Below are 17,560 nucleotides of genomic sequence, written 5' to 3'. Positions count from 1 at the left end.
CAGGTGTCTCTCTCTCTCCATTAGTAAACAGAGACAATGCACTACTACACTGGTGGACAGCAGTTACCTACAACTGAAGAGCGTAATACGCCCACTAACAAATGAAGATCGTAATACGGCCTCTAACAGCTGAAGAGCGTAATACGGCCTCCACCGGTTTAAATAATCCTGATAGGAAAAAGTGACATTAGGGGAAAATATTTGTTTTGATGTTCCCTACAACCTTCCAGAGTGTGTCGGTTTAAATACTTTTCACCCTGTATGCTCCAGGAATCAGCCAGAAAGCAGATCTAAGATTTATCATAAGAGTGGGGTCGACTGCCGGCGTTTTCTGAGAGGGCCACGTGCGTCGACAAATGGACGCCTAGCAACGAACAATAATAGAGATTTCTTCCCCATTAGCAGGAAGCAAGAGGCGGAACTCCAAACAGTTGTCAACCTGGGGAAGTGTCCAGGCGTCTCGGAGTGAACCAAAACTACGTTGTTCGGACATGGAGGAGATGCAGAGAGACAGGAACTGCCGATGACGTTCCTCGCTCAGGCCGCCCGAGGGTCGCTACTGCAGTGGCTGGCCGCTGGCCGCTGCCTGCGGACGATGGATCGCAGGAACCCTGATACCAACGCCACCTTGTTGAGTAATGCTTTTCGTGCAGCTACAGGACGTCATGGTACGACTCAAGCTGAGCGCAACAGTCTGCATGATGCGCAACTTCACATCCAATGTCCATTGCGAGGTCCATCTTTGCAACCACGACACCGCGCAGCGCAGTACGTATGGGCCCAAGAACATGCCGAATGGATAGCTCAGAATTGGCATCACATTCTCTTCACCGATGAGCGTCGAATGTCTTCAACCAGACGATCGTCGATGACGTGTTTGGAGGCAACCCGGTCAGGCTGAACGCCTTAGACACACAATTCAGCGAGTGCAGGAAGATGGAGGTTCCCCGCTGTTTTGGAGTGGCATTATGTAGAGCCGACGTACGCCGCTAATGGTCATGAAAGGGGCCGTAACGGCTGTACGATACTCGAATGCCAACTATTTCGGCAGCATATTGGTGAGGCATTCGTCTTCATGGACGATAATTCGAGCCCCCATAGTGCACATCTTGTGAATGACTTCCTTCAGGATAACAACATCGCTCGACCAGACTGACCAGCATGGTCTCCAGACGTGAACCCTATTGGAACCCTATTGAACATACCTCAGATAGATTGAAAAGGGATGTTTGTGGACGGCGTGACCCACCAACCACTCTGAGCGATCTACGCCGAATCGACGTTGAGCAGTGGGACAATCTGGACCAACAGTGCCTTGATGAACTTGTGGATAGTATGCCACGACGAATACAGGCATGCATCAATGCTAGAGGACGTGCTACTGGGTATTAGAGGTACCGGTGTGTACAGCAATCTGGACCACCACTTCTGAAGGTCTTGCTGCATGGTGGTACAACACGCAACATGTGTTTTTCGTCAGCAATAAAAAGTGCGGCAATGATGTTTATGTTGATCTCTATTCCAAATTTGTGTGCAGGTTCCGTAACTCTCGGAACATAGGTGGTGCAAAACTTTTTTCGATGTGTTCATACAAGGAGCACCAACCTGAGAGAGCAAAGCCGCTAGTATACTCAGAAGGAAATAGAAGACGACGAACCACGAATAAATCATCCGAATGGGACGGAAATCGTTAGATGTGATGTACATGTACAGGTTAACAAACGGTTACAATGTCAGAAAAATAGGACGATTTGTTCAAGAAAACGAGCTTCTGAAATTGACCAAGTGAGTAACAACATGCAAGCAGTTGTTCGGCTTGGCACTGCTTGACAGAGTTGTTGGATACCCTTCTGAGGGATATCGTGCCAAACTCTGTCCAGTTGGTGGTTTACATCGTGAAAATCCCGAGATGATGGACCCATAATGCTCCAAATCTCACCTGGCGAAAGATCTAATTACCTTATGGCCAAGGTACGCTTTTGCATGCGGGCGTGGGTTATCTTGCTGAAATGAAAGCCCATAATGGCATGAAGAGCAAAAAAACAGGGTGATTGCCGCAGATAACAAGCAAAGAGCTCCTGTTAAGTTGGTATCCCACCGCTGCCTGGGGCATCTCGCCTTGGAACTTAATTGACTGGAGTAGAATTGTCTTCAGTAGTGAATTCCTTGTTGAAGTAAGCCCAGATGGCGAGCGAATGCGCTGTGGTCAGCGGTGGGATACAAGTTTGACTCTCGCCTGACATGCGGCCCGATAACAAGGTGTGATGGGCTGTGGTGATATTTCTTTTCATAACAGGACCCCTTTGGTTCTCATCCGCGACGCCCTAGGCCGACAATTTTCTTCGAAGCTTCTTGTTGCCATATATGGCAAGCTATCAGTGGCATACATTTCAACAAGATAGCTCGCGTCCGCACACGGTGAGAGCTTCTGCTGCCTGTCTTCTTGCTTGCCAAAGCGTACCTTGGCTAGCAACGTCGCCGGTTCTCTCGCCTATCAAGAACGTTTGGAGCATTTTGGAGATGGTCATCCAGCCATCTCGCGATTTTGACGATTTAATATAATTTGGCACAATATCCCTCAGGAGGACATCCAAAAACTCTATCAACCAATGACAACCCGAGTAACTTCTTGAATGATGGCCGTTGTGAAGCTCTTTCTTTTGAACAAAACATCCAGTTTTTCTCAAACTGCAATCATGCGCATGTATATCACACCTATCGATTTTCGTCCCATTCGGATAGTTCCGGCGTGGTGCATCTTTTTTTTTTATCTTAGAGATGGTCAACCAGCCATCTCGAGATTTTGACTATATAATAGAATTTGGCACAATATCCCTCAGGAGGACATCCAAAAACTCTATCAACCAATGACAACCCGAGTAACTTCTTGAATGATGGCCGTTGTGAAGCTCTTTCTTTTGAACAAAACATCCAGTTTTTCTCAAACTGCAATCATGCGCATGTATATCACGCCTATCGATTTTCGTCCCATTCGGATAGTTCCGGCTTGGTGCATCTTTTTTTTTTTTTTATCTTAGAGAGTGTATAGAGTCGATATATGTAGTTTGTAAAACGTGTGCACAGAAAGAACAAGAATAACAGAAATATGTGTTAGATAAAAACGCGGCCAATATGTGTTTTTGACTGTGCTATACTTACTGCTAATTATTACATGTAGGTATCTTTACAGTTCTGTGTTCCTTGGATTTTATAACACTTTTGTGCGACTGCTTGCACTTGTTATGCTTGTGTGGACCGCTGCTTTTGTCTACACCTGGGATTTTGTCTGTGTACTTGTCTTTTACAGGTGTTGTTTTAATGTGACTTGGTGGTAACTTCATTTCTGTAAAATGACTTGTCCACTGTAGCTGGAGGTATAAATATCGGGTGATCAAAAAGTCGGTATAAATTTGAAAACCGAATAAATCACGGAATAATGTAGATAGAGAGATACAAATTGACACACATGCTTGGAATGACATGGGGTTTTATTAGAACAAAAAAAAAATACAAACGTTCAAAAAATGTCAGACAGATGGCGCTTCATCTGATCAGAATAACAATAAATAGCATAACAAAGTAAGACAAAGCAAAGATGATGTTCTTTACAGGAAATGCTCAACATGTCCACCATCATTCCTCAACTATAGCTGTAGTCGAGGAGTAATGTTGTGAACAGCGCTTTAAAGCATGTCCGGAGTTACGGTGAGGCATTGGCGTCGGATGTTGTCTTTCAGCATCCCTAGAGATGTCGGTCGATCACGATACACTTACGACTTCAGGTAACCCCAAAGCCAATAATCGCACGGACTGAGGTCTGGGGACCTGGGAGGCCAAGCATGACGAAAGTGGCGGCTGAGCACACGATCACCACCAAACGACGCGCGCAAGAGATCTTTCAGGCATCTAGCAATACTTTGTTGTTTTTTTTGGTTCTAATAAAACCCCATGTCATTACAGGCATGTGTGTCAATTTTTACCTCTCTATCTACGTTATTCCGTGGTTTATTAAGTTTTCAAATTTATACTAACTTTTTGATTACCCGGTACTTAAGGCTCTACCTTTTACTTCAAACAAGACTTGTTTCGCCGGACACAGCAAGTTTTTCTGTATATTTTTTGCGACTAGGCAAGTCAGTATAATTTTACCAACTGACTTAGTAGTTACGTTTACTTTTACTTCTACTTACGTATTTAGGTTCAAATGGCTCTGAGCACTATGGGACTCAACTGCTGAGGTCATAAGTCCCCTAGAACTTAGAATTACTTGAACCTAAGGACATCACACACATCCATGCCTGAGGCAGGATTCGAACCTGCGACCGTAGCAGTCGCGCGGCTCCGGACTGAGCGCCTAGAACCGCTAGACCATCGCGGCCGGCACGTATTTAGGTTTACGAACTTTTAATTTACATTCTCACCATCATTTGTTGATTCCGTTTATGTTTAATACATATTTTGTCGCTTTTCCCCTTTCTGCGCAGACGTTTAACAAAGCATGTGGCATCGACTCTTTATACTATTATCTTTGCACTCTTAGACTCGCCCCCTTTGAATGTTTGCGTCGTTGTCATTTTGTACCATTCTGATGCACCTACCACGCCTGCTACACAAGGTTTTGATTTAAGTGTTTACAGTGGGTGTTGTCAGGTTTTGACTTAAGTTTTTATTCTGGGTATTGATTTTTCAAAATCATTTCTGTTTATAACGCGCTTCCACCCTTCTGTACGTTAATGGCTCAATGACTCATGAACCTACCGTTTCTTATTTAACAGTCAAAACATCGATACCGAAGAATAATGTTAATCTGAAGAATGCAGCCAATTGTAGCCTGTTCCCCGCACCACAGATACTTGTCGTCTACAACAACGATCAAAAAGGGAACGTACAAATTACAAATCAACAATTTTTGAATTACTCCTTTGGCTGCTTCTTGCCACATTTTACTATTGTAGGTCAACCGAAAGTGTCCTATAGGTATTGATGAATGGTTTGCAAGTCTCAAAGTACATGATATACAGGGTGTTTCAAAAATGACCGGTATATTTGAAACGGCAATACAAACCAAACGAGCAGCGATAGAAATACACCGTTTGTTGCAATATGCTTGGTACAACAGTACATTTTCAGGCGGACAAACTTTCGAAATTACAGTAGTTACAATTGTCAACAACAGATGGCGCTGCGGTCTGGGAAACTCTATAGTACGATATTTTCCACATATCCACCATGCGTGGCAATAATATGGCGTAGTCTCTGAATGAAATTACCCGAAACCTTTGACAACGTGTCTGGCGGAATGGCTTCACATGCAGATGAGATGTACTGCTTCAGCTGTTCAATTGTTTCTGTATTCTGGCGGTACACCTGGTCTTTCAAGTGTCCCCACAGAAAGAAGTCACAGGGGTTCATGTCTGGCGAATAGGGAGGCCAATCCACGCCGCCTCCTGTATGTTTCGGATAGCCCAAAGCAATCATACGATCATCGAAATATTCATTCAGGAAATTAAAGACATCGGCCGTGCGATGTGGCCGGGCACCATCTTGCATAAACCACGAGGTGTTCGCAGTGTCGTCTAAGGCAGTTTGTGCCGCCACAAATTCACGAAGAATGTCCAGATAGCGTGATGCAGTAATCGTTTCGGATCTGAAAAATGGGCCAATGATTCCTTTGGAAGAAATGGCCGCCCAGACCAGTACTTTTTGAGGATGCAGGGACGATGGGACTGCAACATGGGGCTTTTCGGTTCCCCATATGCGCCAGTTCTGTTTATTGACGAAGCTGTCCAGGTAAAAATAAGCTTCGTCAGTAAACCAAATGCTGCCCACATGCATATCGCCGTCATCAATCCTGTGCACTATATCGTTAGCGAATGTCTCTCGTGCAGCAATGGTAGCGGCGCTGAGGGGTTGCCGCGTTTGAATTTTGTATGGATAGAGGTGTAAACTCTGGCGCATGAGACGATACGTGGACGTTGGCGTCATTTGGACCGCAGCTGCAACATGGCAAACGGAAACCCGAGGCCGCTGTTGGATCACGTGCTGCACTAGCTGCGCGTTGCCCTCTGTGGTTGCCGTACGCGGTCGCCCTACCTTTCCAGCACGTTCATCCGTCACATTCCCAGTCCGTTGAAATTTTTCAAACAGATCCTTTATTGTATCGCTTTTCGGTCCTTTGGTTACATTAAACCTCCGTTGAAAACTTCGTCTTGTTGCAACAACACTGTGTTCTAGGCGGTGGAATTCCAACACCAGAGAAATCCTTTGTTCTAAGGAGTAAACCATGTTGCCCACAGCACACTTGCACGTTGTGAACAGCACACGCTTACAGCAGAAAGACGACGTACAGAATGGCGCACCCACAGACTGCGTTGTCTTCTATATCTCTCACATCACTTGCAGCGTCATCTGTTGTTGAAAATTGTAACTACTGTAATTTCGAAAGTTTGTCCACCTGAAAATGTACTGTTGTCCCAAGCATATTGCAACAAACGGTGTATTTCTATGGCTGCTCGTTTAGTTTTTATTGCCGTTTCAAATATACCGGTCATTTTTGAAACACCCTGTAAATGGGCGTATCTTTGGACTTCATTGACTTAGAAGACAACATTCATTATACCGCCAGGTGACCATAGAGGTAATTATGTGACATGAATTTCAACGTGATACGTTTACCCTTTCTGACAAGAGGGATATGAACAGACGAACGGACAGACAGTATGTAAAAACTATGTAAAAATGCCACATCTATTTATGTTGTAGCTGTTCGTCTGTACATTTTTGATATGGTTTTTACATTTTCTAAACTACGGTTTTTGAATGTGTTACGATGATTTCAAAATGAATCCCGGCACGAAACAAGTCGTCGAGTGAATAAAATCGAGTTCATAAAACAAAGTGAAATTTGCAACTATGGACGGATTTTTAGTTGTACTGACTAACAAAGACTGCTGACACACAGCAACTACAGGAGGCTGGAAGTTTATGCCATATAGGTTTTGATGATTGAGTTTGCGTGTGTCAAAACACATTGAAGAGCCAAAGAACTGTAACACCTGCCTAATATCGGGTAGGGCCCCTTCGATCACTCAGAAGTACCGCAACACGACGTGGCATGGACTCGACTAATGTCTGAAGTAGTGCTGGGGAAAACTGACACTATGAAAAACTAGGAGTACCAGGGGGTGGAGATCTCTTCTGAACAGCACGTTGCAAGGCATCCTAGATATCCTCAATAAAGTTCATGTCTGGGGAGTTTGGTGGCCACCGGAAGTGTTTCAACACAGAAGAGTGTTCCTTGAGCCACTCTGTAGCAGTGTGGGGTGTCGCATTGTCCTGCTGGAATTCCCCAAGTGCATCTGAATGCACAATGGACATGAATGGATGCAGGTCATCACACAGGTTGCTGACGTACGTGTCACCTGTCAGAGCAGACGTATCAGGGGTCCCATATGACTCCAAATCCACACGCCCCACACCATTACAAAGACTCCACCAGCATGAACAGTTCCCTGCTGTCACGCAGGGTCCATCCGCTCGATACAGTTTCTAACGAGACTTGTCCGACCAGGCAACATGTTTCCAGCAGTCGGTGTTGACTGGCCCAGACGGTCTGTAAAGCTTTGTGTAATGCAGATATCAAATGTACAGGAGTGGGCCTTTGGCTCCGAAAGACCATATCGATGTTTCATTGAATGGTTCGCACGCTGCCACTTGGTGGGAAAATGCGGAACGTTTGCATTTTTGTCACGTTGTACGTTTCTCTTCAGTCGTCTTTGGTCTCGTTCGTGCAGGATCTTTTTCCGCTCGCGGCGACGTTAGAGATTTGATGTTTACCGGATTCCTGATATCCACGGTAGACTCGTGAAGTGATCTTAATGGAAAATTCCCACTTTACCTCGGAGGTGCTGTGTTCCATCGTTAGTGCAACGACTATAACACCACTTAAATCTTGATAACCTGCTATGTAGCAGCAGTAACCGGTCTAACAACTGCACCAGACGCTTGTTGTGGTATCTAGGCGTTGCCGACCGCAACGTCGTATTCTACACTTTTACGTATCTCTGAATTTGAATACACATGCCTATAGGAGTTTTTTGGCGCTTCAGTATATATGATTATATCTTTTGACTGCATTGACGTAGAAGCTTCATTTTTTAACATCGCATCGACAAGGGACTGTCGATCTTAATTTGTGACATAAATCTCCATGTGATACGCTTATCCCTTTGTGAGAGACAGGGCTTTGAAGGACAGGTGTAGAGATGGACAACAAATAGATCGTATAAGGCTTCGGTTTTTTTCCGATTGAGCTACGGGACCATAAAAAGTAGTACTGAAAACTCTACATCTCCAACTCTATTGATACTCCGCGAGTCAGAGTACTGAGCGTGGTGGAGGGTACGTTGTACCATTACTAGTCAACACCTCTCCCGTTTCACTCGCAAATAGAGTCTGGGAAAAATGCCTGTTATGGCTCCATATGAGCCCTAATCTCTCGTATCTTATCTTCGTGATCCTTACTCGCAGTGTATGTTGGCGGCAGTACAATCTTTCGGCATCAGCTTCAAATGCTTTTTCTCTAAATTCGCTCAATAGAGTTTCTCGAGAAGAACATCGCCATCACTCCAGGAATTACCATTTGAGTTGATAATCTTCTTCTCGGGTGTGCAGTCGGATCATAACGTCTTGATGACGTTCCAACTGGCCGCCATCTTCAGGTGAGAGTGCTGGTGCACGATCGCCCCGGAACTGACTTCCCAGCGCAAGCGGCCGCCCCTATACAGGGTGTTACAAAAAGGTACGGCCAAACTTTCAGGAAACATTCCACAGCCACAGACAAAGAAAAGATGTTATGTGGACATGTGTCCGAAAACGCTTAATATCCATGTTAGAGCTCATTTTAGTTTCGTCAGTATGTACTGTACTTCCTCGATTCACCGCTAGTTGGCCCAATTGAAGGAACGTAATGTTGACTTCGGTGATTGTGTTGACATGCGACTCATTGCTCTACAGCACTAGCATCAAGCACATCAGTACGTAGCATCAACACGTTAGTGTTCATCACGAACGTGGTTCTGCAGTCAGTTCAATGTTTACAAATGCGGAGTTAGCAGATGCCCATTTGATGTACGGATTAGTACGGGGCAATAGCCGTGGCGCGGTACGTTTGTGTCGAGAGATTTCCAGAACGGAGGTGTCCCGACAGGAAGACGTTCGAAGCAATTGATCGGCGTCTTAGGGAGCACGGAACATTCCAGCCTATGACGCGACTGGGGAAGACCTAGAACGACGAGGACACCTGCAATGGACGAGGCAATTCTTCGTGCAGTTGGCGATAACCCTAATGTCAGCGTGAGAGTAGTTGCTGCTGTACAAGGTAACGTTGACCACGTCACTGTATGGAGAGTGCTACGGGATAACCGTACCATGTACAGCTTGTGCTGGCACTATCAGCAGCTGATTGGCCTCCACGGGTACACTTAGGTGAATGGTTCATCCAACAATGTGTCAATCCTCCTTTCAGTGCAAATGTTCTCATTACGGATGAGGCTCCATTCCAACGTGATCAAAATGTAAATTTTCACCATCAATATGTGTGGGCTGACGAGATTCCGCACGCAATTGTGGAATCACGTCAACACAGATTTTCTTTGAACGTTGGTGATCTCTTGATTGGGCCCCATGTTCTTCCACCTACGCTCAATGGAGCACGTTATCATGATTTCATACGGGATACTCTACCTGTGCTGCTAGAACATGTGCCTTTACAAGTACGGCACAACATGTGGTTCATGCGCGATGGAGCTCCTGCACATTTCAGTCGAAGTGTTCGTACGCTTCTCAACAACAGATTCGGTGACCGATGGGTTGGTAGAGGCGGACCAATTCCATGGTCTCCACGCTCTCCTGACCTCAACCCTCTTGACTTTCATTTATGGGGGCATTTGAAAGCTCTTGTCTACGCAACCCCGGTACCAAATGTAGAGACTCTTCGTGCTCGTATTGTGGACGGCTGTGATACAATACGCCATTCTCCAGGGCTGTATCAGCGCATCAGGGATTCCATGCGACGGAGGGCGGATGCATGTACCCTCGCTAACGGAGGACATTTTGATCATTTCCTGTAACAAAGTGTTTGAAGTCACGCTGGTACGTTCTGTCGCGGTGTGTTTCCATTCCATGATTAATGTGATTTGAAGAGAAGTAATAAAATGAGCTCTAACATGGAAAGTTAGCGTTTCCGGACACATGTTGACATAACATATTTTCTTTCTTTGTGTGTGAGGAATGTTTCCTGAAACTTTGGCCGTACCTTTTTGAACACCCTGTCTAAGCCGCAGAAGACCCACAACGCGTGCGCGAGAAGGAACGGAAGCTTTCCATCAGTTTCCACCTCCATCGTAAACTTGATGGTAGGATGCAGGGGATTAATATGATCTAGGAGGCGGTCAAGAGCTTCTCTCCCATGAGGCCACACCATAAACGTATGATCAACGTAGCTCCAGAAACAGGTTGGTTTTAAGGACGCAATGTTGTCAGTTTCGCTTCGCATGGATGTTATTTTTGCAGCGTATCTATAAACGAGACTACTGAAACTTTCGTTCACATTTTGAGTAAAATCGCCCAACGACGATCCAGGAAATCAGGTACACCCAAATCGGCATGAATAGGGAGCATGAGCACGGAACGGCACCGAGGTGTGTCGTGCACGCTCGGCTTCAGACGGTCACAGTATCGTTACTTTTTGGAGCTCGCGCATAATATTTTGGAGAATAATTGTCCAATGTTCGAATTACGTATAAAAAAATCGAGTTCTTTTGAGCGGCGTCGTGTCGTTCCCCCATTAACGCTTATTTTCCTCTTAGCAGCAGGTCAGGTGTCGAAGTATGGACACGTTAACGCAAAACGGTGAGCCTATACCGACAGGCGTAGTCCACAGAGTGGTGCAGCTACAGCCATGCAGGAAACATCAGGCCGCAACAGCTTCGTTTCTCTTCTTCTGGGTTTCCCCAACTGTCCTCAATTCTCTTCCGTACAATGCTGTCTTCCAAACTTGCATTCTCAGAATCTTCTTCCTCTGATCAAGATCGATTTTTGGTATTGCTATACTTTCTTTAGCCAAGAATACCGACTTTGTATGTGCAAGTCTTCTTTTTATGTGCCCTTTGGTATGCCGGTCATGTTATTTTGCTGTAAAGGTAGAAACATTCGTACGCTAATCTACTTCGTGGTCCTAAATTTCAATATTAAGGTTATGACTAATCTCTCGCCACTTTCTGTTTTCATACACTACTGCCCATTAAAATTGCTACACCAAGAAGAAATGCAGATGATAAACGGGTATTCATTGGACAAATATATTATACTAGAACTGACATGTGATTACAAAAAAAATTGTTCAAATGTTTGTGAAATCGTATGGGACTTAACTGCTAAGTTCATCATTCCCTAAGCTTACACACAACCTAAATTATTCTAAGGAGAAACACAGAAACCCATGCCCGAGGACTCGAACCTACGACGGGACCAGCCGCACAGTCCATGACTGTTGCGCCTTAGACCATGTGATTACATTTTCGCGCAATTTGGGTGCATAGATCCTGAGAAATCAGTACCCAGAACAACTACCTCTGGCCGTAATAACGTCCTTGGTACGCCTTGGCATTGAGTCAAACAGAGCTTGGATGGCGTGTACAGGTACAGGTGCCCATGCAGCTTCAACACGATACCACAGTTCATCAAGAGTAGTGACTGGTGTATTGTGACGAGCCAGTTGCTCGGCCACCATTAACCAGACGTTTTGAATTGGTGAGAGATCTGGAGAATGTGTTGGCCACGGCAGCAGTCGAACATTTTCTGTATCCAGAAAGGCCCGTACAGGACCTGCAACATGCGGTCGTGCATTATCCTGCTGAAATGTAGGGTTTCGCAGGGATCGAATGAAGGGTAGAGCCACGGGTCGTAACACATCTGAAATGTAGCGTCCACTGTTCAAATTGCCGTCAATGCGAACAAGAGGTGACCGAGATGTGTAACCAATGGCACCCCATACTATCACGCCGGGTGATATGCCAGTATGGCGATGACGAATACACGCTTCCAATGTGCGTTCACTGCGATGTCGCCAAACACGGATGCGACCACCATGATGCTGTAAACAGAACCTGGATTCATCCGAAAAAAATGACGGTTTAATCATTCGTGCATCCAGGTTCGTCGTTTAATACACCATCACAGGCTTCTATGAGGCAGCGTCAAGGGTAACCGCAGCCATGGTCTCCGAGCTGTTAGTCCGTGCTGCTGCAAACGTCGCCGAACTGCTCGTGGAGATGGTTTTTGTCTTGCAAACGTCCCCATCTGCTGACTAAGGGATCGAGACGTGGCTGCACGATCCGTTACAGTCATGCAGATAATATGCCTGTCATCTCGACTGATAGTGATACGTAGTGATACGAGGCCGTTGGGATCCAGCACGACGTTCCGCATTACCCTCCTGAACCCACCGATTCCATATTCTGCTAACAGTCATCGGATCTCGACCAACGCGAGCAGCAATGTCGCGATACGATAAACCGCAATCGCGATAGGCTACAATCCGACCTTTATCAAAGTCGGAAATGTGATGGTACGCATTTCTCCTCCTTACACGAGCATTGCAACAACGTTTTTACCAGGCCAAGCCGGTCAACTGCTCTTTGTGTATGAGAAATGGGTTGGAAACTTTCCTCATGTCAGCACGTTGTAGGTGTCGCCACCGGCGCCAACCTTATGTGAATGGTCTGAAAAGCTAATCATTTGCATATCACAGCATCTTCTTCCTGTCGGTTAAATTTCGCGTCTGTATCACGTCATCCTCAAGGTGTAGCAATTTTAATAGCCAGCAGTGTTTTTTGTTCGCACTACGCTGTTAATTTCATTCCACATGTCTCGTAGTTTTATGTAGCTTCCACTGAGGATCGTGTTACCTGCGAATCTTGCAGCTCATATTCCTTCATCGTGAATTTTCATGTCACTGCTGATCCTGTGTGTCTACTACGTTCATTCTTGTATTCCGCAGTATGCACCATTTAGCCTGCGCTGAAGCTGTTCACACGAGAGAAGATAATTTTGTTACATTAAAATGCGGTTGTTGAAAGTATTTTTTCGATCACTTCCGTACAGCCTCAGCGATGGCAGTGATATACGAAATTTCGTACATTTAATTTATTACAAAGGAATATAGAACGATCATTTCATATACTGGTGTATATTGTTACGATTATTTTACGTGACGAACTGTGGACACACACGGCAGATGCAATGGAATCAGGGGAAATGAATTTTATACGCTATTACCCTGGATCGCACGATTTAAGCATTTGCATAATCCATAAATTAAACTCCAGGAAACAAATACAACTCTTCTCTGTTTCACTGTGAAACTTATTTTCCCAGCATCGAGAAAATTTTAATAATTTTTTTCTGTGAACAAACTGCCATTATCCTTCCTGCAATAATGTAGCGAAATGAACATCTTTGGTATACTCATCGAGAGGGAGGGAAGGAAAACTGCAATCCCTATTCTCTCTCCTTCCGAAAAAAGTCAGCCTCACATACTGTACTCGTATCCTACCCTATCAAACAGATGTGTCAATTCAGTACACTTCAAAGAAGCCAAAGCATGATAAGCATGTAAAGCACATGCTTATTAGTACAGTGTGGTCAAAATACACAGAAGAGCCAAAGAAACTGGTACATCTGTGTAATATCGTGTAGGGCCCCCGTGAGCACGGCACGTAGAAGTGCCGCAACACGACGTGGCTTGAAGTCGACTAAAGTCTGAAGTAGTGCTGGAGGGAACTGACACCATGAATGCTGCAGGGCTGTCCGTAAAGCCGTAAGAGTACGAGGGGGTGGGGATCTCTTCCGTATCCCATGTTGTTGTTGTGGTCTTCAGTCCTGAGACTGGTTTGATGCAGCTCTCCGTGCTACTCTATCCTGTGCGAGCTCCTTCATCTCCCAGTACCTGCTGCAACCTACATCCTTCTGAATCTGTTTAGTGTATTCATCTCTTGGTCTCCCTCTACGATTTTTACCCTCCACGCTGCCCTCCTATACTAAACTGGTGATCCCTTGATGCCTCAGGACATGTCCTACCCAGCGATCCCTTCTAGTCTAGTTGTGCCACAAACTTCTTTTCTCCCCAATCCTATTCAGTACTTCATCATTAGTTATGTGATCTACCCATCTAATCTTCAGCATTCTTCTGTAGCACCACATTTCGAAAGCTTCTATTCTCTTCTTGTCCAAACTATTTATCGTCCATGTTTCACTTCCATACATGGCTACACTTCAAACAAATACTTTCAGAAACGACTTCCTGACACTTAAATCTATACTCGATGTTAACAAATTTCTCTTCTTCAGAAACGCTTTCCTTGCCATTGCCAGTCTAAATTTTATATCATCTCTACTTCGACCTTCATTAGTTATTTTGCTCCCCAAATACCAAAATTCCTTTACTACTTTAAGTATCTCATTTCCTAATCTAATACCCTCAGCATCACGCGACTTAATTCGACTACATTCCATTACCCTCGTTTTGCTTTTGTTGATGTTCATCTTATATCCTCCTTCCAAGACACTATCCATTCCGTTCAACTGCTCTTCCAAGTCCTTCGCTGTCTCTGACAGAATTACAATGTCATCGGCGAACCTCAAAGTTTTTATTACTTCTCCATGGATTTTAATACCTACTCCGAATTTTTCTTTTGTTTCCTTCACTGCTTGCTTAATATACAGATTTAATAACATCGGGGAGAGACTACAACCCTGTCTCACTCCCTTCCCAACCACTGCTTCCCTTTCATGTCCCTCGACTCTTATAACTGCCATCTGGTTTCTGTAAAAATTGTAAATAGCCTTTCGCTCCTTGTATTTTACTTCTGCCACCTTTAGAATTTGAAAGAGGGGTATTGCAGTCAACATTGTCAAAAGCTTTCTCTAAGTCTACAAATATTAGAAACGTAGGTTTGCCTTTCCTTAATCTAGCTTCTAAGATAAGTCGTAGGGTCAATATTGCCTCACCTGTTCCAACATTTCTGTACAATCCAAACTGATCTACCCCGAGGTCGGCTTCTACTAGTTTTTCCATTCGTCTGTAAAGAATCTGCGTTAGTACTTTGCAGCCTTGACTTATTAAACTTCCTCCCATATATGCTCAAAAATGTCCATGTTTGGGTAGTTTGGTGGCCAGCGCAAGTGATTACACGCAGGAGAGTGCTCCTGGAGGAGGCACTCTGTAGCGATTCTGTACGTGTGGGGTGACGCATTGTCCTGCTGGAATTGCCCAAGTCCGTCGGAATGCACAATGGACATGAATGGATGCAGGTGATCAGACAGGATGCCTACTCACGTGTCACCTGCCAGAGTCGTACCTACACGTATCAAGGGTTCCACATAACTCTAACTGCACACGCCCCACACCATTACAGAGCTTCAAGCACCTGGAACAGTTAACTGCTGAGATGAAGGTCCAGGGATTCATGAGTTAGTCACCACACCCATTCATGTCCATGCGCTTGATACAATTTGAAACGAGACTCGTCCGACCAGGCAACATGTTTACAGTCATCAAAAGTCGAATATAAGTGTTAACGGGTCCAGGTGAGCAATCATGTCGTCATCAAGGGTAGACGTGTGAGCCTTTTTTCCCCGCAAGCCCAAATCGATGATGTTTCGTTGAATGGTTCTCACTGTGACGCTTGTTGATGACCCAGCATTGAAACCTGCAGCAATTTGCGGAAGGGTTGCACTTCTGTCACGCTGAACGATTCTCTTTAGTTGTCGTTGGTTCTGTTCTTGCAGGATATTTTTCAGCCGCAGCGATGTCGGAGATTTGATGCTTCATCTGATCCCTGACATTCATGGTACACTCGTGAAATGGTCGTATGGGAATTTCCCCACTTCATCGCTACATCGATGCTGTGTCTCTCGCTCGTGCGCCGACTACAACACAATGTCCAAACTCACCTGAATCTTGATCACCTGCCATTGCGGCAGCAGTAATCGAGTTAACAACTGCACCAGACACTTGTCTTATATAGGCCCTGCCGACCGCAGAGCCGTATTCAGCCTGTTTACGTATCTCTGTATTTGACTAAGCATGCCTGTACTAGTTTCTTTGGCACTTCAAGCTATAAATGGTCCAAAAATGTTTCACCTACTGTACTTGTGATACGCAGCCCAATTTACATCTGGTTCCCTTGTTCGATTCATGTAAGTTAACTTCCAGCGTGTTTCCTGTTGGAGTACATGAAATACACTACTGGCCATTCAAATTGATACAGCAAGAAGAAATGCACATGATAAACGGGTATTCCTTGCACAAATATATTATACTAGAACTGACATGTGATTACATTTTCAAGCAGTTTGGTTGCATAGATCCTGAGAAATCAGTACCCAGATCAACCACCTCTGGCAGTAATAACGGCCTTGACACGCCTGGGCATTGAGTCAACTGAGCTTAGATGGCGTGTACAGGTACAGCTGCCCAAGCAGCTTAAGCACGATACCACAGTTCATCAAGAGTACTGACTGGTGTATTGTGACGAGCCAGTTGCTCGGCGACCATTCACCAGACGTTTTGAATTGGTGAGAGATTTGGAGAATGTGTTGGCCAGGCCATCAGTCGAACATTTTCTGTATCCAGAAAGGCCCGTACAAGACCTGCAACATGTGGTCGTGCATTAGCCTGCTGAAATGTAGGGTTTCGCAGGGATCGAATGAAGCGTAGTGCCACGGGTCTTAACACATCTGAAATGTAACGTCCACTGTTCAAAGTGCCGTGAATGCGAACAAGAGGAGACCGAGATGTGTACACTATGGCACCCCACACCATCACGCCGGGTGATACGTCAGTATGGCGATGACGAATACACGCTTCCAGTGTGCGTTCATCCTGATGACGCCAATCACAGATGCGACCATATTGGTGCTGTAAACACAACCTGGATTCATCGGAATAAATGACGTTTTGCCATTCGTGTACCCAGGTTCGTCGTCGAGTACACCATCGCAGGCGCTCCTGTCTGTGATGCAGCGTCAAGGGTAACGGCAGCCATGTATGCGAGCTGATAGTCCATGCTACCGCAAACGTCGTCGAACTGTTCGTGCAGATGGTTGTTGTCTTGCAAACGTCCCCATCTGTTGACTCAGGGATCGAGACGCGGCTGCACAATGCGTTACAGCCATGCGGATAAGATGCGTGTCATCTCGACTGCTCGTGATACGAGGCCGTTGGGATCCAGCACGGCGTTTCGTATTACCCTCCTGAACCCACCGATTCCATATTCTGCTAACAGTCATTGGATCTCGACCAACACGAGCAGCAAAGTCGCGATACGATAAACCGCAATCGCTATAGGCTACAATCCGACCTTTATCAAAGTCGGAAACGTGATGGTACGCATTTCTCCTCCTTACACGAGGCATCACAACAACGTTTCACCAGGCAACGCCAGTTAACTGCTGTTTGTGTATGAGAAATGGGTTGGAAACTTTCCTCATGTCAGCA

The sequence above is a fragment of the Schistocerca gregaria genome, chromosome 9, assembly GCF_023897955.1.
Source record: "Schistocerca gregaria isolate iqSchGreg1 chromosome 9, iqSchGreg1.2, whole genome shotgun sequence".
In the NCBI taxonomy this organism is placed as follows: Eukaryota; Metazoa; Arthropoda; class Insecta; order Orthoptera; family Acrididae; genus Schistocerca; species Schistocerca gregaria.
Note: the sequence above shows the minus strand (reverse complement) of the source record.